Here is a 26995-nt window from a genome sequence, read left to right as displayed (position 1 = left end):
TCATCGCTCACAGGAATCACTGCCTGTTCAATGGCCGTGAAAAGTACCTGAGGATGAGCAGAGAAAGCCAGGCCGCCCGAAAGCAGACCCTGGCACAGCCACTCCCACCCTCAGCAATCTGCATCTCTGCCCAGTTATGGAGCCTGACTCCTCGGGGACCCAGGGCACGGCCAGGATCTTGTGGCTCTCGGACCTTGGGGCTCTCAGGAGGGTGGGCATCTGTCAGGAGGTGGAGGCTGACGGGAGTAGAGGGCATCTGGAAGGGCAGGGAGTCAGCATGAGCAGAATGAAAGGCACACAGGAAGCGCGCTGTGCCCAAGGCGCTGCTGAGTAAGGTATGACGTCATCTTATCTCTGGTTGAGGACCAGGAAGGGAGTAGAGGGTGTGCCCAAGGGCTGGGCACCTGTTAGGGACACAAGGAGACATGGGTCTAGAGAGAGGCCGGAGGGGAGGGAAGGAGGTGATTGGATGGTTCCTCCGGAAGAGTCAAAGGCAAGGTCACCAGCCAGGCGTGGGGCGAAGAGGCCCGATGACAGCGGCCAAGGTCTAAAAGAGCTGCCGAGGGTGAGGTGAAAGCAGCTGATGAGGGACAAGCGAGAGGACAGCCAGGCAGCCCCACGAGCCCAGCTGCGATGGAGTCCAGACATCCACAGGGGCGCACACAGCGGTCAACGGACCCCCCTTGCCAAGCTCGGCAACCGGGATGGAGGAGGTGGGCGGCCTGGGGACAGGCAGGCAGAGCAGGATGGCGGAGTCACCGTCCAGAGGAGAAAACGGAGAGGGACCGTGGAGATGGCCTACAGGGCTGGGGTGGGAGGAGGCGGGCAGCAGGGAGCCGGGGATCCCCAGGGAGGCCAGCTCAGGGGTGGGGGGGCGGGAGGAGAGCAGGGCAGAGCACGGGGAGCGCACGAGGCCATCTTTGGGACTTCGGAGGCAGCTCCGGAGACCCCAGGGAGGAGTGACCGAGCTGTCAGGGTGGTGGGGTGGGGCTGGAGGCATGAGCAGCCCAGGCGGACAGCGCCACGAACACGACTCTCCGGCAAGCAGAGGAACCATACGAGAGCCCGGGATCCAAGCCACAGTGTCTGCCTTGCTCCTCTGGAATGGAACACCTGACCGTGACACCTGACGAAGGTCAAGGAAACGCCACATCCCCTGACCCAGCGGAACCGCATTTTTAAGACTGTATCCAAAGGAAAAAGAAAAGCCAATGGAAAAATAAAACTGCAGCTTTCTGGAGCTCACGGCATCCACAGTACAAAAACGCTGAAAGAGCTGTGAGCATCCACAAAAATTAAAGACACGGAGATCATGAAGACGTACAAGGCCCACGGCACCCGGACGGACTTCCCGGGCCGGAAAATCGTCCCAGTCACCTCATCGGGCCCGGCAGGGGGCACGGGGCTCGGCGCAGGACGAGCACTCAGAGCCGCTGGACAAATGAATGAACGGGAGAGCCCGCAGCCCGTCATGACGAGACCTACGCGGAAGAAAACGCAAGCACCCGGAGAAGAAAATTCAAAATAATCAAATTACTGCTGTTAGGAGAGAGAGGGGAGGCAGGAGGACTTCTTTCCTTATTTAAGAGCCGTGTTTACTCCCATCACACTGCCTACCAGGTAAAAGAGACCTCTTTACTCTCTCAAAAAGGCTTGGATCAAGAGAGAAACACAAGTCAAAATCACAAAATTTCTTGGAGATCACAAAAACTTGGCATATCGTAAGAAATTACAAACACACTTCGCCTTTGTGGGAAGCCATCCTCCCGATAAAGGGACAGAAATGGAAACGCGGCAAGGTTACCTGTTGCAGGGATTGTAAGGTGGCAGAGGGCAGGCCTGAGGTTCAGGTCTCAGGATCAAGGCCGCAGTGGAGCGCTGCGATGCTGGGGAAAGTAACGAGGCTGCCTTCCCTCGACGGCCCTGGGCTCGTCTCCGAGACACCCAAGACGACGGGGCAGGAAGCGACAGGGCACAGGGTACAGTGCGCCACCTGGCACCTGGGGACGGAACAAGGGGTGGACGGTACAAGGACATCCGGGTATTAGCTTAGAGTCATTTGGACATGTGCGTTCTTCCCAAGGCAAGAATAAACCGCAACCTAACAAAAACGGCCATCCGGAGGGGAGGGGGAGAACGGGCAGGGAGACAGGCGGAAATCAGAGTTCTCTTAATGCACTTTCTTTTACAGTTTTGACTTAGATCATGTAAAAACATTTTAAATAATTATAAGTCTAAATTAAATCAGAATGTAAAAGCTAAAGCAATTCCTAAAAATGAAAAATAAATGAGAACAAATGAGCCTAAGTGTGCATCAAGTTGGCAGCTTAACCACAAGAAGAAGGGTCAATGCAAATGACTTTAAACACAGTGATATTAACAACTGCGCCCCTCGCCCCTCGGGGGGAGAGAGAGCCGAAAAGCAAAGAGACCTGCAAAGAAACTGTAAACTCTGCTCAGTGATCCGATCACGTCATTAGTAATAAAACTGCTATTTTTATTTTAAATACCACCCCACACACATTAACACCATTAGGAAGGAAGATTTGTCCTCTGTTAAAGAAAAAAAAGATACAGATATACAATGAAGAAAGTAAAAGCTCTGTACTTCTAAATTTCAGTTGGAAATACCAATAGAGACTCATGAGGAATTTTTTTTTTTAAAGAAAATAAAATCCTCTGTCACTACAAGCCGTGACCAATCCTGCTGCAATGAGCGGCCCTGGTACCCACATCCTGCTTTCCTACGATTATTTGCTCGTAAAGGAACCAGGACTCCTTGGAGAAATGACTGATCCCAGGTAGAGGTGAGCTATCAGTGTCCCGGGTCATACGAAGAAGATTCAGGAGTCAGCTTGAAGGGTTCCCACTGATCCAAGCTTGAGCAAGTTGATTACTGAAAGGAATAACAACTACAATGGATTAAAACATATCTACACATGTTAAAATTCAGGAGTTCATAATAATACACAAAAAAATTTTTTTTTTAATTTTATGGCCGCACATGCAAGTTTCTGGGCCAGGGATTGCATCCGAGGCAGCTGCAACCTACGCTGCAGCTGCGGCAATATCAGATCCTTTAACCCACTGCACCAGGCCAGGAATCAAACCTGTGCCTCCGCAGCGACCCAAGCCACTGCAGTCAGGTTCTTAACCCACCACACCATGGTGGGACGCACCAAACAAATCTTTAAAACCTAATTGGTAAACGTGTAAGTTGTTAGGCCACAAAAAATTATTCTGGAAACTAGAAAATAAAGGGGGAAAATAAAGCATATAACCTGTCTCCCCTAGACACATAGTTTACCAGGGTCACCAAATAGTTGAGGGGGAAGTTCTTTTTTTTTTTTTTTTTTGACTTTTCTAGGGCCGCTCCCGCAGCATATGGAGGTTCCCAGGGTACAGGGGGGTCTAATCGGAGCTGTAGCCACCAGCATACGCCAGAGCCACAGCAACGCGGGATCCGAGCCATGTCTGTGACCTACACCTCAGCTCATGGCAATGCCAGATCCTTAACCCACTGAGCAAGGCCAGGGATCGAACCCGCAACCTCATGGTTCCTCATCGGATTCGTTAACCACTGAGCCACGACGGGAACTCCGAGCAGGAAGTTCTTTGTGAAGAATTCCAGCTAGTAAATTAAGAAGAATGATCAAATGAGGGCATCACAACCGTGCAACCTCTAACAAAATCCCATTGGTGATCCAGGCAAGGACCACAGACGGGTGCTCAAAAGTTGAGGAGGAGCTCTGTAATCAATGGACCTGGCTGCCAAAACCTGATCCAGGGGAGTTCCCGTCGTGGCGCAGTGGTTAACGAATGCGACCAGGAACCATGAGGTTGCGGGTTCGGTCCCTGCCCTTGCTCAGTGGGTTAACGATCCGGCGTTGCCGTGAGCTGTGGTGTAGGTTGCAGATGCGGCTCGGATCCCGCGTTGCTGTGGCTCTGGCGTGGGCTGGCGGCTACAGCTCCGATTGGACCCCTAGCCTGGGAACCTCCATATGCCGCGGGAGCGGCCCAAGAAATGGCAAAAAGGCAAAAAACAAAAAACAAAACCTGATCCAGGGACCACACTGCTTTGGTGCTTCCTGATTAGATACGGCAGGAAAACACAGCAGCACCTCAAAAGTGTCCTCACTCTACTAGACAAAGCCCCGCGTCTGACAGAGCCTCTAGAGTTCGCAGGCTTGGAGGACGCCTGGGAAAAGAGGAGCATCTCAAATAACACCGGAGGCGCGGTCAGCCAGATCCCAAACATGGGAGATCCTAGGGGACCAGCGGCCTAGCTTCCTCGGCAAATACCAGCCGGCAACAGCAAATACCAGCAAAAAACCGCTGGTAAGAAAAGGGGAGGCAGAACCACTGGGAACTAAAGGGGATCGGAAAGACACACCGACCGAAGGCAAGGCGTGGCCCTTGTGCGATTCTGATTCCACCAGGCTATCTGCCAAAAACAGATTTATGAGAAAACTGGGAGCATGTGGACAGTGCGCAGATGTTAGATGATATTAAGGAACGAATGATGATTTTTGTACTTGTGATAACGGCACTGAGGTTGTTTGTTTATTCATTTATTTTTAAGCGTCTATATGGCTTCGGGAGAAATAACCAGAGCATTTACAGCTGAAATGTCTGGGAAATGCTTTTATCTGGGCTGGATGTATCTGGGTAAGACAAAGGGAAAAAACAGGCTGGTCAAATGTTAATGGTAGTTGAAGCTGGGTGAAGAGGACACGGGCACTTAGTTTAATATTCTTGCTACTGCCAGGTGTGTTTGAAAATTTCCATAATAAAAAGTTTTTTTAAAAAAGAAATATCTCATGATAATACGAAGGCTTTGCCATCGCCCTCCTCTGTGATTAAAGAAACTGGGCACAAATAGAGCTTTTGTTCTTGAGTCACTTAACTCTAAGAAGCTGTGTTCTGAATTATGAACATCGGCGAAAATAACAGACAGAGAGAATTTGCTACGAGGTCTTAAGGTTGTCATTTTTCACGCCTGACTGTTGGGGTCCACGGGGCACCTCACCACAAGAGGTATGAGGTACTGGGCAGCACCACCGGAAAAACCTGGTCTGCTCCTCGCAGAAAAATGGCACTGGGAGCAACCCGTTCCATCAGCTCAGCCCGCACCGCGGGCTCCGCGGTGGGAGAAAGGGAGAGAAAGAACTACAAGAAGCAGCCAAGCACCTTATACAGCACATATGGAGAGCGTCCAGCTTTTCTTACTGAAATACTTCGTCAAGAAAATTAGACAAATGCAGTTTCGAAATCATTTCCCATTTAGAGTATTGATGCTACAGACAGGTTTAAAAAGCTAATAAGCTATATGACAAGATCAAACATAAAAAGAAGAGAGAATGACAATTCTCTTATAACAAGCCGTATATAAATCGAGGCGGGAGCGGAGGTCATCACGCTGGGCTAGCGTCCAAAAGCCAGCACAACTAATGGCACATGTGCCAGACCTATGGGTTGTGCTTGTTTAAATTCCAGCACCCAGAATGTGCACACCATAAATAATTCTTTCACAAATGCACTCCCCCACCATCCACGCATCGCAATTACTTCTAAGGCAAAACATTAAACAAAAGAGCGGCTCTAGCTCCAATAGAGTCATTACATTTAACACAAATATGTAATTGCTTCAGCACTGTAAATGGTGACTCGTTTACAGAGCGAATCCATTTAAGGACTCAAAACATCCACTCGGGCCTTTTTAAAAGCATTGTGTCATATTCATATGAATATTTTAAACTAATATGGGAGCTTTACGGAAGGCTTGTTTTTCTATTTTCAGTTAAAGCGCTCAAAATCTAAAGCAAGCCTGAGATCTTGGGAACTTTCTCAAGCCGTCTACCCGTCGCCGGAAACGCAGGAGGCAGGGGGTGCAGAGCAACCCTCAGCACTGGGGATCCCACTAGTTACTCCTCTGACCTGCCCTTTTTGACAAGGCAGGGATGGGATGGATAGACAGGGGGCGGGCGGGGAAGGACGGACAACTTAGGGTCTACCACAAGGCAGTGTGCCTTTCTTCCAGGACAGCAGTCGTGGGGAGGTGGGAAGGAGAAAGAAAAATCAGGATCAGCCTCCAGAGACCACAGGTGGGGTCCCAACGACTGGGATTGCTCTCACCCAAAGGACTTCTGATTGGGCGTTTCCTAGCAACCAAGGGTTGCAAAACTCACAAAACACAAAAGGCCTAACTTGCCAGGGCAAAGAGCATTCGCAGTCCTTAGTCATTCTAATTTTCTAAAAATAAGGACAATTTGATGCTAAATAAGATGCCCCTTCTTCATGACAAAATCCATCCATGGCTAGACACTGCCTAAAGCTTACTGATCGATAAACAGATTCTTTTTTGTTTTTTTTTCCTGCTTTTTAGGGCCACACCCGCGGCATATGAAAGTTCTGAATCAGAGCTGTAGCCACTGGCCTACGCCACAGCCACAGCCACGCCAGATCTGAGCTGCGTCTGTGACCTACACCACAGCTCACGGCAATGCTGGATCCTTAACCCACTGAGCGAGGCCAGGGATCGAACCCAGATCCTCATGGATACTGGTTGGATTCGCTTCTGCTGTGCCAAAACAGGAACTCCCAACAGGTTCTATTTTAATTAGCTATCAAAGCTTATATGCAGTTTCTTGGAACTGCACAAGTGAAAAATAAGAGTACACAGTCCTTGTACAACCTGCGTCTTCTGACGATCTGCTCAGGATCTCCAGGACGGTCAAGAAGCCTTCCTCGTTGTTACTGAAGTCTCGGGAGAGGTCCAGCAGCCCTCTGGCAATACTCTGGCTGTGGAGACCCCAAAAGACCCACACAGGGCTACGTGTGCCAACCCCAGTATGCTACACAGGTAGCGGCCAGAGGGAATCGGCCACCTCTGACTCCACACAGAGACACCGTCAAGGAAGCTCTGAGGCGGGTCCCTGTCCTGTGGGAAGGGGGCCCAGGGCCTTCTAGTCTGTAGTCACTGGAGCTCGAAACCGCCCACTGCACAAAAGAAAACCTTTTTCTCTTCTGACTGATTCTTCAGGCCTGGAAAGACTCGGAAAAGAAGCCCCATGACAGGGGAGGGAATTGTGTGGCCAATACATACAGAAGTGCCTTGCAATCCATCCCAATCTCGAGGCGCCTCTACCCACGAGGTGCCAGTGGCAGCCCCCTGTCTGCCCCCTCCCCACGACGTGACCATCAAAAACGTCTCCAAATAATGCCCCATGTCCACTGGGGGCAAAAGCACATCTGGTTACAGGATGCTGAGCCAAAGGCCAGAGGAACTCCCTGTACAATCTTTACCACTCCCTGTAAATCGGAGGTTACTTCAAAATAAAGTTTAGAGACGCTCCTACTAAGTGAAGTAAGTCAGAAAGAGAAAGACAAATACCATGTGATATCACTGATATCTGGAATCTAATACATGGCACAAATGAACCTTTCCACAGAAAAGAAACTCATGGACTCGCAGAACAGACTCGCCAAGGGAGAGGAGGAGGGAGTTTGGATGCACTGGGAGTTTGGGGTTGGTAGATGCAAACTCTTGCATTTGCAGTGGATAAGCCATGAGATCCTGCTGTACAGCACGGGGAACTCTATCCAGTCACTTGTGATGGAGCAGGATGGAGGATCATGTGAGAAAAAGAACGTGTGCATATGTGTAACTGGGTCACTTTGCTGCACAGCAGGAATTGACAGAACGCTGTAAACCAACTATAATGGAAAACATAAAAATCATTTAAAAAAAAAACCAAAAAACCCACAAAGTTTAAAGACAAAACAAAACGCAAAGACCAAAAAAAGGTCTAATGAGGTAACATGACCCCCACTGGAAGAACTGCAACAACAGTAACAGTCCCTAGTGCTGGCAAAGACATGGAGCAAAAGGAACCCACAAGCTTTGTTTGTGGGAATGCAAAATAGCACAGGTGATTTGGCAAAACAATTTGGTAGTTTTTCAAAAAGTTAAATATACACGTATCATGCAACCCAGCAATTCCCGCTCAGGTATTGACCCAAATGAAATGAAAACATATCCACAAAAAGACTTATACACAAATGTTCACATTAGCATTATTCACAGTAGCCACAAAATGGAAAAATCTCAATGTTTGTCAACCGGGAAATGCACACACAAAACACAGGACACCCCATGCAATGGAATATGACTCAGCAATAAAACGGAGAGAATTTCTGGTAACAACACAGAGGAATTGTAAATGCATGTCACTAAGCAAAAGAAGCCAGTCAGAAAAGACTACATGCCACATGATTCCACGTATATGAAACTCTTCAAAAAAAGTAAAACCTGGAGTTTCCGTCGTGGCTCAGTGGAAACTAATCTGACTAGTATTCACGAGGACGAAGGTTCAATTCCCGGCCTTGCTCAGTGGGTTAAGGATCCGGAGTTGCCATGAGCTGTGGTGTAGGTCGCAGATGCAGCTCGGATCCCATGTTGCTGTGGCTCTGGCGTAGGCCAGTAGCTGTAGCTCCAATTCAACCCCAAGACCGGGAACGTCCATACGCCATGGGTGTGGCCTTTAGAGAAAAGACAGAAAAGAAAAGGGTGCCTCAATGAGGGTGTTTTAAGACGCTGATGAGAAGAAAAGGCATTGCCATCAGCAGTGGCTGCTGGTGGCCTGCGGGCCTGCGTGTGCCCAAGAAGAGCAACAGGCACTTCTGATAAGCTTCTGTGGACAGATGGAAAGGAGCCCTGCCTGCTTCTGTCTGCTCCTCTGGGTACCTGACAATCCAGGAACAACACTTATCTCTGTGTCACTTCTGGCCACGCATCAGGAGAATTAGCTGACGTCAAAAACCCACCCTGATTTTCAAAGAAAAGATGGCTAGAAGTGTGGAATTTCCGTGAACAGCAGAAAGAACCCCATCAGCTCAAGCCTGTCCGTGGAGAGGCATATACCACCTCGGGGATCAAAGGGCGTGATCTGGTGGCCAAGAGGCTTGGGAAAGTGGGGACAGATGCCACTGAGTCCCTGATTATATTCCACTGGACACCCTCATGGCAGCCTCTCCTGGGAAATCAGGCAACCAAGAACTCCCCTCTGCTTTGCAGGGCCTCCGGAGGGCGGGGCAGAGCTGCATCCAGCCCCAAGGGCTCACAGGGGGTCTGCGCTCCTCAGAAAAGCAAGGAAAGGTAGGAGGGGCTCTGGAGCAGGAACGAATCCACCCCAGGGACCACAGGGTGGGAGAGGGGCAAAGACACAAGGCCTTGGAGAACCTGGCTGCTTCATGCCAGGCGGACCTGGAGAGGCCAGAGCGGACGAGCAGAAGCCAGAGGCACCAGCCTGGATACTTCCCACCATCGGCTACGCTAAGGGGATGAAAGGAGAGAGGACAACTGAGAGCCTGGGGTTGCACGGAAGCATCAGTGAGATGGCCCCCGGCAGCTCCGTGCTCGGCACGCGCCCCCGATGCGCGTTGGCCACCATCCATTGGTGTGACTGTGGAACAAAGAACTGCAGCCAAAATGTCTATGGGAATACGAACTAGGCGCTACAACCATCCTGAAAGGTACCCACAGATACACACCGAGTGAGAAAGATGCGTGACATGTCCAATGACATACAAGGCAAAGGCGTGTACATATCGAGGGAGCCCATTTCTTAACCAAAATTCTGTTTATGCACACGCGTGCAATATGTGTACACATAAACACACTCACGCACACACACGCTCAGTTAGGAAATGTCTGGAAGGGCACACACTGAACGGCTCCTAAGACTGCAGTGGGAGAGGGAGGGAAACTCTGTTAAACTCCTGAGACTGCTAAACTCACTATTAAACTCACTATTAAACTCACTATTAAACTCACTATTAAACTCACTGCTAAACTCACTATTAAACTATTAAACTCACTGCTAAACTCACTAATAAACTCACTATTAAACTCACTGCTAAACTCACTGTTAAACGCACTATTAAACTCACTGCTAAACTCACTAATAAACTCACTATTAAACTCACTGCTAAACTCACTAATAAACTCACTATTAAACTCACTGCTAAACTCACTAATAAACTCACTATTAAACTCACTGCTAAACTCACTATTAAACTCACAGAGCGTGCATTACTTTTAAGAACTTATTTTTTATTTATTGCATTTTTTTATTCTTGTCTTTTGTCTTTTTACGACCACACCCGTGGTATGTGGAAGTTCCCAGGCTAGGGGTCGAATCGGAGCTGTAGCTGCCGGCCTACACCACAGCCACAGAAACATAGGATCCAAGCCACGTCTGCGACCTACACCACAGCTCCTGGCAGCGCTGGATCCTTAACCCACTGAGCGAGGCCAAGAGTCGAACCTGCGGCCTCACGGACGCTCGTTGGGTTTGTTAACTACTGAGCCACAATGAGAACTCCACGACCTTTTTTTTAACACGGAGCAAGAGGATGGCTCCATCTCACAGGGCAGTGCTTGCTGGAAAGGTAACCATGAAGGGACCCCTCATGCCCCTTCTTTCCCTCCCCCCTGGGCAGGTACAGTCACGAGTTGAGCCCCACCCATGCCAGGCTGGGGGCAAGAAGCCTGGGCACAGAGGCAGTAAGCTCCAGGAGCAGCTCACAGGCCTGGAGGGAGGCAGGAAAATCGATGACAAGCGTCCAACAACGAGGACCTTGAGACAAGAAGGACACAGAAGAGCCAGGCAGGGAGAGCCGGGGTCGGGCAGGGAGACACGGAGGGCGAGGACACCAGGACATCAGACTAGGGCTTTAGAACAAATCTGACTCAGAGTTCCCTGGTGGCCTCATGGTCAAGGATCCAGCCTTGTCACTGCTGTGCCTAGGGTGACTGCTGAGGCACAGGTTCTATCCCTGGCCCGGGAACTTCCACATGTGGTGGGCATGGCCAAAAATTAAAAAGTAAGTCTGGAGTTCCCACTGTGGCTCAGCACGTTAAGAACCCGACTAGTATTCATGAGGATGCAGGTTCAATCCCTGGCCGTGCTCAGTGGGTTAAGGATCCCACATTGCTGTGGCTGTGATGTAGGCTGGCAGCTGCAGCTCCAACTTGACCCCTGGTCTGGGGAACTTCCATATGCTGCAGGTGTGGCCCTTAAAAAAAAAAAAAAAGATTAATCTGACTCACACGCTGCAGGTCTATTGAAAAGCTGAATGAGCTTGGACAGACAAAAGGTGTGAGAATTTATCGACAGCAGTCTTGAACTAACGAGAATTGTTAAAGGAAGTTCTTGAAGCAAGAGGATACCTGACAGAAATGGACATTTTACCAAAAGGAATAAAAAGCACAAAAATGGTAACAATGAGAGTGAATATAAAAATACTTCTCTCATTTTAGCTGCTGTAAGAGACGGTGGACTATCCGAAACAAGTGGAGTAACAGGTGCTGTAGGGTCTGTGACACGGGCAGAGATAAAACGTAGAAAAACAGCACCAAGGATGGGCATGGAGAGACAAGCCTATTGCTTTAAGGTTCTTAGGCTCTAATCTGCCTGCATGCATAGCGGTATAATTTTATTTGAACATATGTTGTGATAAGTTAAAGAAATATATGATAATCCCTAGAAAAACCAATAAAAAAATTTTTTAAACGAAGTAGAACTAAGAAGTCGCAGCTCAGTGAGAGTTCCCGTCGCAGCTCAGTGGAAATGAATCTGACCAGGATCCATGAGGACGCAGTTTCTCCATCCCTGGCCTCGCTCAGTGGGTTGAGGATCCAGCGTTGCCGTGAGCTGTGGTGTAGGTCACAGACAAAGCTCGGATCTGGCACTGCTGTGCCTGTGGTGTAGACCAGTGGCTACAGCTCTGCTCCGATGCAACCCCTAGCCTGGGAACCTCCATATGCTGCAGGTGCAGCCCTAAAAAGAAAAAAAAAAAAAGTCAATAGTGGAGATAAATTGAAATTATGAAAAAACATTTGGTTTTTCTTAAAAAGAAGGGCAAAAAGGAAAATAGCAAGAATTGGGACAAATAGAAAACAAAGAGCAAGACAGTAGATTCAAACCAGACCGTATCAATAGTAAGATCAAATGTAAATGACCTGAACAAATTAAAAGACTTAAATTGGATAAGAAAGCAAAACCCAACTACGTGGTTTCTACAATAACCACGCTTTAAATATAAGGTATAAAGAGGGTAAAAATAAAAGTGTGAGCAGGACTTCCCTGGTGCACAGAGGGTTAAAGACCCCTGTTGTTATTGCTGTGGCTTGGGCTGCAGCTGTGCCTCAAGTTCAGTCCCTGGCCTGGGAACGTCTATGTGCCACAGGTGGAGCCATAAAAAGAAAAAAGAAAAAAAAAAAGGAAAAAACCTCCAAGGAAGAAAATAATACAGATTAGAGCAGAAATTACTGAACTCGAAAATAAACATACAACATAGAAATTCAAAGGCAGGGGTTCCCGTCGTGGTGCCAGGGAAGCCAACCCGACTAGGAACCATGAGGTTGTGGGTTCGATCCCTGGCCTTTTGCAGTGGGGTTAGGATCCAGCGTTGCTGTGGCTGTGGTGGAGGCTGGCAACTGTAGCTCTGATTTGACCCCTGGCCCGGGACCTTCCATATGCCGCGTGTGCAGCCCTAACAAAAGTAAAAAAAAAAAAAAAAAAAAAAAAAGAAGAAGAAATTCAAAGGCACAACCTGATTCTTCCAAATAACTACTACAATTGATACTCCTCTGGTAAGAATCAGCCCAGGGAGAAAAGAGAAAAGGACAACAAGAACCCACCCCGGGAAGGGAAATGGGGCCACACTACAGATTTCACAGACACCCCAAAGGAAGTCACCACTTTCCAACACAACGAAATAACCGATCCAAGTGACGACGCTCTGTGAGCACTGAAATCACTGCAGGAAAGGCTGGGGAGGCGTTTTATAAAGAAGGAACTGAGCGCCTGCGCCCGCTGCTCACTGCTGACGTCTCTGAAAGTGGGACGACCAGACGTGTGCTTCCTGATGTTCTGTACTAACGAGTACGCAAAACGACCCGGGAAGCATCATCTAAAAAAACCGAAGCAGAACCTAATCAACTCTCCAAGTGTAATTTTCAGTTTGCAGAAAACACGGAGAACCAAGGCACAGGTTAAATCACCCCATGAGAACAATGACCACCAAATCCAGAATGTGGAAAATTCTGCAAGACCAATGACCCCTTCCACGAATAAAGGATGTCGGGAAGGAGGCGAGGGAGAACCAATTAGAGAGGAAAAGAAATTTAACATCAAGAGGAAAACACGATAAAGCAAAGAAGACTTCAGAGACGCGTCGACCTAGTGAAATGGGTGGACCTCATGTGGATCGTGACTCAAACCCACCAACCATAATGAAGTATTTTGAGACAGTCAGGGAAAACTGAACACAGATTGGGTTGACTGGAAGGCAGTATTGGTAATCTTCTTAAGTGTGATAAGGATACCGCAGTTAAAGTCTTTAACTGGGTAAAATGATATAGCTTAGATTTCCTTCACAACACGCGGGCAAAAAAGGTGCAGAACTTCTACAGAGCAAATGACCAAACTGATAATATTGGGTCATTAAAGAGAACCTCAATAAAGAGAAAGATACACCATGTTGGTGGAGCAGAAGTCTAAATATTATGGAGACAGCAGTTCTCTGCAAAGTGACAGAGAGAGTCCAGGCAAACTCTCAAAGGCCCAATAGGTGTTGCTTTTGTTTTGCTGCATTAGAATCTGATGAGCTGATTTTGAAATTTGTATAGAAATGCAAAGGACCAAGAATAACAAGTCACGCCAAAGAAGAAAACCAAGGTGAGAATTCTTGCTCTGCCAAATACCAAGACTTACTGCAAAGCTACAGTAATCAAGGCCCCGAGGCACTGGCTGAGAGGGAGACAGACAGACCACTGGAGGATGAAAGAGTCCACAACGCAGACTACTGACCACTCCACAACCCTGGGGAGAAGAAGCAGCACAGACAGTCATAAACAGATGCTGGATTAAACAGAGATGGCTCTGGGAAAAGGATGTATTTTTTGGTAAGTGGTGTTAGGAAAGAGAAGCTGGACCGCTCTTTCACACGATGAATAAAAATCAATTTCAGGAGTTCCCTGGTGGCTCGGTGGGTTAAGGATCAGGCATGGTCACTGCTGTGGCATGGGTTTGATCCCTGGCCCGGGAAAGTCTGCATGCCTCAGGCGCAGCCAAGAGGAAAAATCAATTGCAGATGGATTATAGATCTAATGTGAAAGGAAAAAAGAACAAAAACAAAAACTGAAGCCTTTAAAGCAATATGAAAGAACGTGTTTATGATCTTGGGATATAGGAAGACATTTTAAAGACACGTCAACAAGCACCAAGGATAAAAGAAAATGCTGATAAATTTAACTACATCAAAATGAGTAGTTTCTGGTCACCAGAAGGACACCATAAAGAGAGCTAAACACAAGCCACAGACTGAGGGAGGGAGGGCTGACAAAAGGTAGGAATCCAGAGCGCACCCCGACGCCTGCAGACCAGTAAGAAAAGACGAAGGATTTAAACAGGCATGTCACAAAAAAGAAATTCAGATGCTCAACCAGCACTGGAAAAGGTGTCCACACTCACGAACAAGGAAAAGGTACATTACAACCACAAAGCGATGCCGGTACCAACACCACCACACCACCGGGCTGGCTACGCGTGTGAAATCCGACAACACGATTTGGCAGATGAGACGAAGGGGAAGGCTGGAAGTGTAGACCACGACAACCGCTTTGGAAAACTGGCCCCGTCACTCACGCAGGTGATAAGCAGGGCCCGTCACGTAGTAATTCTTTCCTGGATACGCGCCTCAGAGAAACGCGGCCCCGTGTGCACCCAGGACGTGTGCACAGGAGTGCGCTCTGCTGAGCTGTTCCCAGCAGAAAGCTGGAGCTGCTGCGACAACAGGAGACAGAGGCCAACATGGGCAAACCACAGGGCACTGTTGGCAGACCACATACAAATCACAAGGTGGAACAGCCCATACGATTTCTCATATCTCAAGTTCAGAAACAATCAAATGAAATTATCTTCCTTGGAGGCAGAAACTCAGGCGCTAACCCTCGAAGGGAACGGAGGATGTGAGAAACACAAAATCTGGTGGCATCAGGAACTGGGGGAGGACACTCTCCCAGGGTGGCCGGAGTAGGGGCCGCATGAGCAGTGTGTGCACGGCTCGTGACATTGCATGTGTGTGTTATCCAATTCCCTGTATGTGGTCCAGTGCACAAAGAAGAAGTCTTACTCTATTACTACAGTTTTGGCTGTGCCCACAGCACGTAGACGCTCCTGGGCCAGGGATCAAACCCAAGCCACAGCAGGTAACGAGACTGATTCCTTAAGCGGGAGGCCGCCAGGGAACTCCTAGAAGAAGTTTTAAAGAAAGCCAGAAAAGAGAAAGAGATGACAGAAGAAAACATATCTGGTCATCTCAATAGATGTAAAAGAAGCAGGGCACAAAATTTAGACCCACCGAGGATTTCCAAAAACGCTTAGAGATTTTGTTCAATAAAATAAATAACCTATATTCTTCAAAAATGTCAACAGTATCACAAGAGGCACAGAAAGGCTGAGAAACTGTTAGAGATGAAAGGAAACTAAAAAAACAAGAAAATGAAATGCAACACATGATGCTAAAAATCAAGCAAAAAACCCAGCTATAAAGGACACTATTAGGACAACTGGCAAAATTTGACTAAAATCTATATGTTAGATGAGAGCATTGTCTCCAGCTTAAATTTCTGGATTTTGATCATTGTGCTGGGATCATGCAAGTGCATGATGAATGTCCTTGTTCTTAGAAAAATGCACACTGCAGTATTTAAAGGAAAAGCAACATAAAATGTATAACTTACTCTCAAAGGGTTTAGAAACGAAAGGAAAAATAAAGAGCTATAAATCAAACCTGGCAAAATGTTAACAAGTGACAAGTCGGAGTGAAAGATGTACAAGAATTCTTTCTACTATTCTTGAACTTTTTCTGGAGGTTTGAGATTATCTTTTAAAGTTTAAAAATAATCTCCTATCAAAATAGAAATATAAAGAAATATAAACCAGAAATATAAATTTTCTTAAACTAATAAGCATCCTCTAAAAAAATAAAACAAGATACGAAAGGAAGAAATAAAACCACCATTTTTCACAGACAACAGCACCCTAGTACATAGAAAACCCACAGAATCCATAGGAAAGTTATTAAAGTTAATAAGTGAACTTAGCATAATCAATGGAAATGAAATCAAAATATAAAATCAATTCCATTTTCATATGTCAGCAACAATTAGAATATAAATGTTAAGAAATGATACAATTCACAGAAGTATAAAAGATCACATACCAGAGTTCCCACCGTGGCTCGGCAGGTTAAGAACCGGACTAGTATCCATGAGGATGTGGGTTCAATCCCTGGCCTCTCTCAGTGGGTTAAAGGACCCATGTTGCCATGAGCTGTGGTGTAGGTTGAAGATGCGGCTCAGATCTGTTGCTGCTGTGGCTGTGGTGTAGGCCGGCAGCTCCAGCTCTGATTTGACCCCTAGCCTGGGAACCTCCACATGCTCTGGGTGTGGCCCTGAAAAGAAAAAAGAAAAAAAAAGATCAAACACCTAAGAACTAAATCTAACAAGATACAGAAGACTTCTATGACAGAAAACCAGGTGTTATAGTTTTGTAGTTATTTATGTGCATGATATATGTGTGTACAAATACACACGCACGAGGAAGCTGAAGAAAATATTAAAAACGGGAGGATCGGGAAACGAAACACTGCGAGGATGTCAATTCTCTACACCCTGATTTATAGATGCAACGCAACGCCAATGAAAATGCCAGCAGGCTGTGGTTTTTTTGCCTAGAAGTTGATAAACTGGCACTAAAATACATCTGGAAACGCACAGGGCCAAGAACAGCCAGGACGGTTTTGAGGAGCCAAGCCGGAGGACTCTGTGCCCGACACCAGGACTCTGAGCACAAAGCTGCAGGATCAAGAGTCGGGGGTCCTAGTGGGGTCCCAGTGCCACGGCAGGTAGACAGACCCACACGGCGGCCTGGAGAGTCTACCAATGGACCCCAACGGAAGACCAAGGGGGTGTCGGAGCACAGAGGAGGCACCTGCCGAAAGGGGCCCTGGGGCAACTGGAGACCAGCCCGAGGGAAGGAAACCGGCCTCCCCCCGCACATCTCAGACAAACACGCACTTCCACGTGGGGGACTGTGGATCCAGAGGTGACTCGGAAAACAATACAACTTCAGGGAGATGGGGTGAGAAAATACCGCGGTGGCCCTGGGGGAGGCAGATGGGCTACACGGGACATGAAAAGCACCAGAAAAAAAAAGCAAAGAGGAAGGTGATAAACCATGGACCACATTTAAATGAAGAGACTCATCACGCCGCGGCCGGGAAGCTGCCAGGAGGCCGTCACCTGCCCACCGGTGAGACGGGGACAAAAGCTGGGCTCACGCAGTAGCAACCGCTGTGAGCCTCCTGTGACGTAACCAACGTAAAAGCACCGATTATCACCTTGCAACAGAGCAGTGGAAGCAAAAAAAGGCACGCAGGGCGACAGAACACGTCCTCCGGGGACAAGGAGAGGCCGAGGGGGGCGTCCAGAGGGCTGTTCCCGGGGAGCCGCACGGCAGGGGCAGGAAGGAGCGCCTGGAAGGGTGAGCCGGGGACAGGACAGGACGGAGGCCCTTCCCGTCTGGGCAGAGGGAAGCGCCGGCCGAGTCAGGTTTGGGTGCCTGAGAACTGAGAGGGACCCCTGGCCGCTGCTTTCTCCACAAAATGAGAGCGTGCCCTGCCCCTCCTCAAGTCCCCAGAAGCTGTCACAGACCGGTGGCCGCCTAAACCAGCCACGGCAGAGGGCGGTGACGCTCCAAGGACGGGCTGGGCTTACGGGTTGAAGATGCTATCATTGAAAGTGGACCTTTCCAGGCAAGCGAGCGGTGGCAGGTTGTCCTGGTCCGGAATGTCCGAGAAGGCTGTCACCTTCGTGCGGTGACCATCTGGCCCGAACTCCTCAAATCCATCTAGAGGGGAAGAGGGAGACCACACCTGTAAGTGCGCCTCATCCGTGACAGGTGGCACCTGGGCAAAGAGGGGGCCCGGTCCCGCCGTCGTCCTTCCCAGCTGCTGCCTCTGAGAACTGCAGAGCTGACAACCCCAGAGAAGGGGGCTGAGGCCAGAGCCACCAAAAGAGCCCAGCGCCGCCTCCTAGGCTGTCTGACGCCGCATGACCTCTCACCGCCGCGGGGGGAAGCTCTCTGCTATCAGGGACACAGAAGCTAGTGACAAGGATGCTCACTTGCCCTTGGGAAAAACGTCCACGGAGCTCTACGCAAACACCTTGCAAACGGGCAAAAGAAAAAGACCCCTAAGCCAGACTGGCGGAAAGCCCGCGGCGGATCTGTCCTGGCCTAAAGGCACTCAGCGGACGTCCCTTCCCACCCACACACACACCCCCCGCCTGGCCACACCAGCCAGACCCCTCCGCGTGGATGTCCATCAGGTGCCCCCAACTCACTCTGGCCTAAAGGGCCAGCTGTCACGCTGCCCCTTCCTCCTCAAGGCTGCTTTTCCTTGTGCCCCCGCCTGGGTGCCAGCACCACCCTCCATCACCCTGGGCGGCTGAGCTCAGGGACTCTGCAGCCAACCCCCACCCCCTGGCACAGAATGAGTCCCCCAACTACTACTCACTAGCTGCGTGACCGGAGTAAGGGACCTAATCTGTCTACACTCCTACATTTTGATACATAGGGGACATAAGGCCCTGTCTGGATGACGCTGGAACAAGTGAGTTCATGCATGTTAAGATCGGCGGGGGAGTTCACTGTGGTGCAGCGGAAATGAATCGGAATAGTATCCGTGAAGGTGCGGGTTTGATCCCTGGCCTCGCTCAGCGGGTGGGGGATCTGGAGTGGTTGTGAGCTGTGGTGTAGGTCGCAGACACAACTTGGATTTCACGTTGCTGTGGCTGTGGTGTAGGCCGGCAGCTGCAGCTCCGACTGGACCCCTAGCCTGAGACCCTCCATATGCCACAGGTGCAGCCCTAAAAAGAGGGGAAAAAAAGACTGGTGGGATCTGGCCCTTCATGATCCGGCCTTGACCCTGGCCGCCACTTCCACCCTCCACACGCCCGCGCTTCAGGGGCTTAAAGGCTATTCCGTGCACTGAAATAACTGGGTGAGAAACACGACTGGTGAAAGAGTAGTGCGAAACACGACCAGTGCAGGTGCCCACCTGGCAGATAGGAAAATGTGGTTGGTTAACTTAGGCGGTAATTGATGAGAGTCGAAAACTAGGGAGGACAAGCTTATGCTCAGCTGCTTACTTTTCTTTGAAACACTAGCCACATTTTTTTCTCGACTAATTCTTTTAGGCTAGTAATTAGAGCCTATTTAAAACGTACACTGCATAACGGTTACCCAGAGAATTTTAAAAAAGAATTACACTTTTGTGAAAAAAAAAGTGTGTGGGGCACAATCAGGTATGTCATTTCTCTGCAGGATCCCTGCTGGGGGTGTCCAGGCCCCCAACCACGGTCACTATTTTCTTTTTCTTTTGTTGTATCTTTTTAGGGCCGTACCCGCGGCATACAGAGGTTCCCAGGCTCGGGGTCGAATCAGAGCTACAGCTGCCAGCCTACACCGCAGCCACAGCAACGTGGGATCTGAGCTGTGTCTGCGACCTACACCACAGCTCACGGCAACGCCAGATCCCAGCTGCATCTGTGACCTACACCACAGCCGCAGCAACTGGGCCAAGCCCCATCTGTGACCTACACCACAACTCACGGCAACGCTGGATCCTTAACCCACTGAGTGAGGCCAGGGATCAAACCCGCATCCTTATGGATACTAGTCGGGTTCGTTAACCGCTGAGCCACGACGGGGACTCCGGTCTGAGCTATTTTCAATGCATTTGGAGGCCCAGGAGGAACCTGCAGCCTCCACCCCACGCACATTTACAGAGCACTGTGGACCCAGCTATAAAGCAGTGAGGTCAACGCAGACAGCTCCAGAACCTGGCGATAGCCACAAACACACAAACTCAACGCTTTTCATAAGGATCAGGTTTCAAAAGATCTCCTGAGGCCCAAGTATGTACCTCCTGGGTGAAGAACTCACTCCTGTCTTAAAGTAACAGAAAACACCCAGGCATCCTTCAAAAAACTCTGTTTATCAGAGAAGGAAGAACTTAGCAATCAGTTCTACAAAAGAATAACTGTTATTAGAGCATACTGATGATTCTACTACACTAACTATATACATGGAAATAAAAGCTATAATCCATAAAATACTGGACAAGAACGAAACTTTACTGGTTCCTTGCTACCAGCCAGGAGCTGTGCTAAGAACTTTCTGGACAGGCATAGCCCACTAAACCCTGACAATAACCACACTGGTTCATGTGTCTGTTAAGGGAACTGAAGCTTAAAGAGCTTAACAAAGTTGCCAAAGGTCACACAGCTAGAGAGCCTCAGGGTCAGACTTTGAACCCCAAACAGCCACACTCCAGAGGCTGCAATATGTTTTACTGCCAGAGAGGAAATCGAACTTTTCATTTTCAAAGCACTCCCTCCCTCTTCTCCATCTGGGATTCAGCCACAGTGGCTTCTTCTCTTAGTTCTTCGAACGCACCAAAATCCTTGGCCTCGGTGATTCTGTACATGTCTTTCCACTGGCTGGGGCACCATCACGTCTTAACCCCCGCCTCCCCCAGCGTGGGGATCCAACCATGAGGTCGCGGGTTTGATCCCTGGCCTTGCTCAGTGGGTTAAGGATTCAGCATTGCTGTGGCTGTGGTGCAGACCAGCGGCTACAGCTCCAATTAGACCCCTAGCCTGGGAACCTCCATATGCTGCAGGTACAGCCCTAAAAAGCAAAAACAAACACAAAAGAAACACACCAAACACTGAAAAAAAGTTATAATATGGAATCATAAAGAAGCAAGAAGGAACCTTAGAACAGGCCTTGATAAATTCCCTCATTTTTTGTGCAGCACAGGAAACTACTCAATATTCTGTAATAACCTATATGCGGAAAGAATCTGTAAGAGAATGAATATATGTATGTGGATAACTGAATCCCTTTGCTGTGCACCTGAAACTAACACAACATTGTAAAGCAATTCTACTCCAATAAAAATAAATTAAATTTTCTTAAAAAATTCCCTCATTTTATAGACTGTGCCCCCAACACCAGCAGCAGAAATGGGATCCTTAGCACGAAACGTTCTGCATTCCAGCCCAGGGCTCTTGCAAGAGATGTACAGGAAAGCCTGCGGAGATGAAGGCGGAGAGAACCCCCGAGCCAAAGGGAATGGGTACGGTCCCCCAGGCAACTGAAGGAAGGCAGGGGAGACCTCCACTTCCAGACCCTCGAGGGCCACACAGAGACAGAGGTTGCTGCCTAGAAGCCCAGGCGAGAAAATCAATGAAACAGTCTTCAAGCACTAGACCACAGACAGGCAGCCGGCACCAGGACCTCTCGGAGGACGGTCGCAAACAAGGAGAGCCCCGAGGGTGGCAGGGGTGTCTTGGCTCCCCTGCAGGAAGCGTGAGGAGGCCAAGGCAGTGGGTGCTTGGGGGACGGGGGCGCAGAGACCAGCAGAGCAGCCCCTGGAGAACACCCAAGGGTGCTGCTAGCATACAACTGCTTCAGCAGAGTGTGACATGACACCCCGTGGTCAACACTGACCACCTACACACAGGTAGGTCTAAAGCACGAGGGTTTTTTGGTTGGTTGGTTGGTTGGGTTTTTGGCCTTTTTTTTTTTTTGGCCACACCTGTGGCATGCAGAAGTTCCTGGGCCAGGGATCAAACCCGAGCCACAGCAGTGACCTGAACCACAGAAGTGACAATGCCAGATCCTTAACCACTGGGCCACCAGGGAACTCCAAGATTTCTGACACTCGTAGGAGGATAAAGAGCCACAGGGTTAATTTGAAAGCAAAATATAAAACCCCTATGGAAAAGGAACTACACTTAGGGCGGGAGCAGAGTAAGGAGTAGTCACTCCTGAGAAATCAAAGCCGCAGCCGTGCATGGTCCATGACTATAGAGCCCAGACTTGCAACGACCGATAAAGTGTAGGAGCCCCACACTGAACTACTGGGAGGAGCACTGCCCAGATTTATTCTAATTCCAGGTAGCTCTGGAGAAGCAAACTAACTGTTCTTTTTTTCTTTCTTTTTTTTTTTGATTATTTTTTTCCTTTTTATGACTGCACCTGTGGCATATGCAAGTTCCAGGCTAGGGGTTGAAATCAGAGCTGCACTGCTGGCCTACACCACAGCCACGACAACCCCGGATCTGAGCCACGTCTGTGACCTATACCACAGCTTGCAGAAACACCAGATCCTTCCTTAATCCACAGAGGCCAGGGATCAAACCTACATCCTCACGGATACTGTGTCAGGTTCTTAACCCACTGAGCCACAAGAGGAACTCCAAACAAGCTGCTCTAAAGAGACTTTCTCAATCCAATAAGCAAGCAACTGCATAAAATAATCCCTGCTGAAGATAAACATGCGATTAAAAAAATTTTTCAAACTATACGTGGTTACAAACCATTAAGAAGAAGAGTTAGTAGACACAGCAAAGGAGAATTTGCACCTCAAGATTAGAAATATTAGAAAAACTTAAAATAGATTATCAAATAATTATGCAGAGAATTGAGCAGGATTTTGAAAGTAGATATCCTAATGAAAAAAAAGAGAGTTGGAATGGGAGTAATAGGCACATTTGGAAAAGAACCAAGTAGAAATGAAAGGGAGAGACAATTTAATTAAGAATTCAGTAGCTGGTTTAAATAGCCGTTTAGACATCGCTCAAGAGAGAGTTAGTGAGCTGGAAGATTGATCTGACAAATCACCCAGAACACTGCACGGAGAACTGAAGAGTGGAAAATACGGGCCAGCAACTAAGGCACATGAGGAGCGGAACACGAATGTCCAAGATTAAGTCCAATGGGAATTTCAGAAAAAGGGATCGATGAAGATAGGAAGGGGCGAGAGTCAAAGAGTTAATGACCAATGATGTTCCAGGAGGGGAAAAAAAATGATGAATATTCAATTTGAATATTCAATTTAAAGAAGTACAAATCCTGAACTGAATGATTAATAACACATTTACACTTAGATGCACCACAGAACATCAACGGCAAAGAAAGGCATCTAAAGAAAATAGAGAAATACAAGATGAAATCCCAGACCTCACTTAAAAGATGTCAGAGGTGTAACATGTGATCGACGGGAGTGTGGGGGGAGTCCCCACTGTGGCGCAGGATCAGTGGCATCTCCGCAGCGGCAGGACGCAGGTTCGATCCCCAGCCCAGCGCAGTGGGTGTTAAAGGATCTGGCATTGCTGCAGCTTTGGCGTAGGTTGCAGTTGTAGCTGGGATCTGATTCCCTGGCCCAAGAACTGCATATGCTGCAGGGTGGACACACACACACACACAAAAGTGTCGGGCCCTGAGTCAAAACACCTGATTCTGAAATCCAGCTCTGCCTCTTACTCTGTACTCTGGATAAATACCTCACCGCTCTGGCCCTCGGCTTCTCACTCTGATAAAATGGATGATGACTTCAGAGGGTTGTTGGGGTGCAGATTAAATGACAGGAGATAGATGCAGTTATACAGCATTGGACACACATAAGCACTTTGAAAATATCAGCTGCTCTTAGCATTATTATTAAATCACCGAGCGCATTACATACTGATATTGCTTATGTTTCTACCTCCAGAGTTCAGGGCAGCCACAGCCACCAGGGGGCCATGGGTGGGGGCGGGGGCAGAAGGACGTCCCCAAAAGGAAAACAACAGAGAGGGGACTTTGAATTAAACTCGGCCCAAACTCTGTCTTGACTCCTAAACCGAGCGTTTGTGCGGCAAACTCCAGCACAGCTAAGGCTAAGAAAACTGAACTGAGCTCTGGGCTTCCATCCACCACAGGAGTGACAGTGGCAACAGTTTGACCTCAGCCAACTTAAGTTCCTACTAAAACAAAACAAAGTAAACCAAAGTAAATAAAATAGGAGTTCCCGTCATGGCTCAGTGGAAACAAACCTGACTAGTATGCATGAGGACATAGGTTCGATCCCTGGCCTCGCTCAGTTGTTAAGGATCCGGCATTGCCCTGAGCTGTGGTGTAGGCTGCAGATGCGGCTAGGATCCAGCATTGCTATGGCTGTGGTCTAGGCTAGCAGCTACAGCTCCAATTTGACCCCTAGTCTGGGAACCTCCATATGCTGTGGGTGCAAACATAAAAAAAAAAAAAAAAAAAAGGCAAAAATAAATAAATAAATGAATAAAATGAAACAGAAAAATCACACTCTTTGGAGACATGCAGAAGAATCCAGAGATATTTACAGAACATAATATTTACAATATCCAGGTTACAATCCAAAATTACTCAATACACAAACAGAAAACATAAACTAGCTAAAAGAGAAAACACTCAAAGCAGGAGTTCCCCCCGTGGTGCAAAGGAAATGAATCCAACTAGGAACCATGAGGTTGTGGGTTCAATCCCTGGCTTCGCTCCATGGGTTAAGGATCCAGCGTTGCTGTGAGCTGTGGTGTGGGTCGCAGACGCGGCTTGGATCTGGAGTGGCTATGGCTCTGGCGTAGGCTGGCGGCTACAACTCTGATTAGACCCCTAGCCTGGGAACCTCCATATGCCACGGGAGCGGCCCTAGAAAAGGCAAAAAGACAAAAAAAAAAAAAGACTGAAAGAACAAATGTCCAACCAGAACTTGACATCCATTGACATACCCTTCGGGAAGGATGATGAAATAAAGACACGGTCAGATTGGAAAGAAAAAAGAAAAAAAGCACACACACAAAGAATTTCCTTTTTAACACACCCTTTTTCCACACTGCCAGCAAAAGCAGACTGCAGGAAACGCTCAACCAAGTTCCACAGGCTGAAGAAGCGTGATGCCCCTTAGAAAGTTTATCTTCGAAAGGAATTAAGAGCATTGGAAATGGTAAATATGTGGGGAAATTTTTTTTTTTTCATCTTTTTGTTTTGGGCCGCACCCTCGGCATATGGAAGTTTCCAGGCCAGGAGCTGAAACAGAGCACCGGATCCTTAACCCACTCAGCAAGGCCAGGGATTGAACCCCTGTTCTCAGGAACACCAGTCAGGTTCATGACCGCTGAGTCACGACGGGAACTCCCTGGGTAAATGTTGTTAAAACTATTCTTCCTCCTAATTTCTTCAAAATAATGACGGTTTAAACCAATACAAATCAAAAACTGTAACTTCATAGTGTACAACATATCACATGCAGATTACTATAGGATGAGAATTATAACATAAATCAATGGAACGATACAGCTGTCAGTTTTCAATCATGCAAAGTGGTGCATTATTAACTCTAAGTAGACTGTTTCTGTCTTCACAGCTAGTGCTGGAGGCCCTTGAAACCCTGGGACCATGTCAAAGAACAGCTGATGCGCAGCCAACACTTAATAAATAAATATTGGTTTCTGTAGAAATCAGTCTCCTGAGACTTTAATTACCTGGATTCAATTCATGAGAGTCTAACAGCCCCTGAGAGGCTGAGAAAAATCTAGTTTCCACAGAAAGAAACGTGAGGTGTAGCAGCTCGCCTTTATAAACGCATGCCCTGGGACCTGCACCCACAGTCTGCGACATAAAGACGCCAAAACACTAATTCACGCATCTTGCTTGCTTGCAAAAATGAGAGATCTTAGTTTCAAGACAGAACGCAGGTCAAAATGATCATATAACTGCTAAAATAAAATGAATTTCAACATCCAATTTAAAGTGCATGAGTTAATCAAAAGCATTCATCTATCCCAACGATGAATATACTAGAATTCAATTTTGGTAAATAAATTAACTATGTAGGAGCTCCCGTTGTGGGTCAATAGTAACAGATCCGACTAGCATCAGTGAGGACTTGGGTTTGACCCCTGGCCTTGCTCAGTGGGTTAAGGACCCAGGGTCATGGTGAGCTGTGGCATAGCTCGCAGATGCAGCACAAATCCCACGTTGCTGTGGCTGTAGTGTAGGCCAGCAGCTGCAGCTCCAATTTGACCCCTAGCCTGGGAACGTCCATACGCTATAGGTGCGGCCCTGAAAAAGCAAAAAAAAAAAAAAAAAAAAAGCAAAGAGGTGCAGAGGGAAGAAAAAAACTCATTGAAAAAAGGAAGAAATCTAACTTACAGGGATTTCAGACTTCCTGTTGTGGTGCAGGGGAAAACGAATCCGACTAGGAACCACGAGGTTGTGGATTTGATCCCTGGCCTCGCTCAGTGGGTTAGGGATCCAGTGTTGCTGTGAGCTGTGGTATAGGCCGAAGATGTGGCTCGGATCTGATGTGGCTGTGGCTGTGGTGTAGGCCAGCAGGTGTAGCTCCGATTGGACCCCTAGCCTGGGAACCTCCATGTGCCGCAGCTGCGGCCCTAAAAAGCAAAAATAAATAAATAAATTAAAGAGATTTCTGTTTTTATCTTAAGAAACTGAAAGACCGTTTTAGTCCAATACAGAACAAAGAACCAGGTTATCTCACGGCTGCCTCTCTGGGAAAGTTCTGCATTACCAGGGCTGCCGGTGGCCGAGCATGCTCAGACTGCAGCTCAACCTCGCCAGCTAGGCTGCAAATGCACAGCCATCACTCGGCCTCGGTATGGACAGCTTGGGACAGAAGATCTACTAGTGTGACATTGGGAAGGGGCATTAAATATCACCAAAGCACATAGTGGGAAAGTTACTCCCTGCTCAATTCTCTGATTAATCAAAGAAAGCATCCTTTGAGCACTAGCATGTCTTGAGCACTTCCTACAAGATGGGTAATCTTCCTTTGGAACACAGCGCAGGGCTCATTCTCAGAACTTTCAGCAGACAACTGGGTTCACCTAGAACTTTATAATGGTATTTTATTTCTGTCTTACGATATTATGGATAAGTTCCATGTTGAGCAACTCACACGAGTCTCCCAAGATGTGTTTAAATAAATTATTTGACATGAAGAAAAATACGGGTAGTATATAGATAAAGCAGAACTAGGA

General features: G+C 48.0%; 1 long non-coding RNA gene across 30 annotated transcripts in view; it reads right to left on the bottom strand.

The window, feature by feature from the left end:
- The window catches only part of LOC125122446 (uncharacterized), a 79837-nt gene that overhangs the window by 36618 nt on the left and 16224 nt on the right, over nucleotides 1-26995 (bottom strand). For 25 of the 30 annotated variants that reach the window (XR_007133814.1, XR_007133793.1, XR_007133816.1 and 22 more), the window contains exon 3: nucleotides 17849-17981. The exons of 3 other annotated variants lie outside the window; for them this stretch is intronic. This is a non-coding gene — a long non-coding RNA (uncharacterized LOC125122446). Of the gene's footprint in view, nucleotides 1-1804; nucleotides 2001-17848; nucleotides 17982-26995 lie in introns of all 30 variants that reach the window. 2 more of the 30 variants (XR_007133796.1, XR_007133799.1) reach the window with 2 other exon arrangements.

This window comes from Phacochoerus africanus, chromosome 3, assembly GCF_016906955.1.
Source record: "Phacochoerus africanus isolate WHEZ1 chromosome 3, ROS_Pafr_v1, whole genome shotgun sequence".
Classification (NCBI taxonomy): Eukaryota; Metazoa; Chordata; class Mammalia; order Artiodactyla; family Suidae; genus Phacochoerus; species Phacochoerus africanus.
This window is presented reverse-complemented; position numbering and strand designations above follow the sequence as displayed.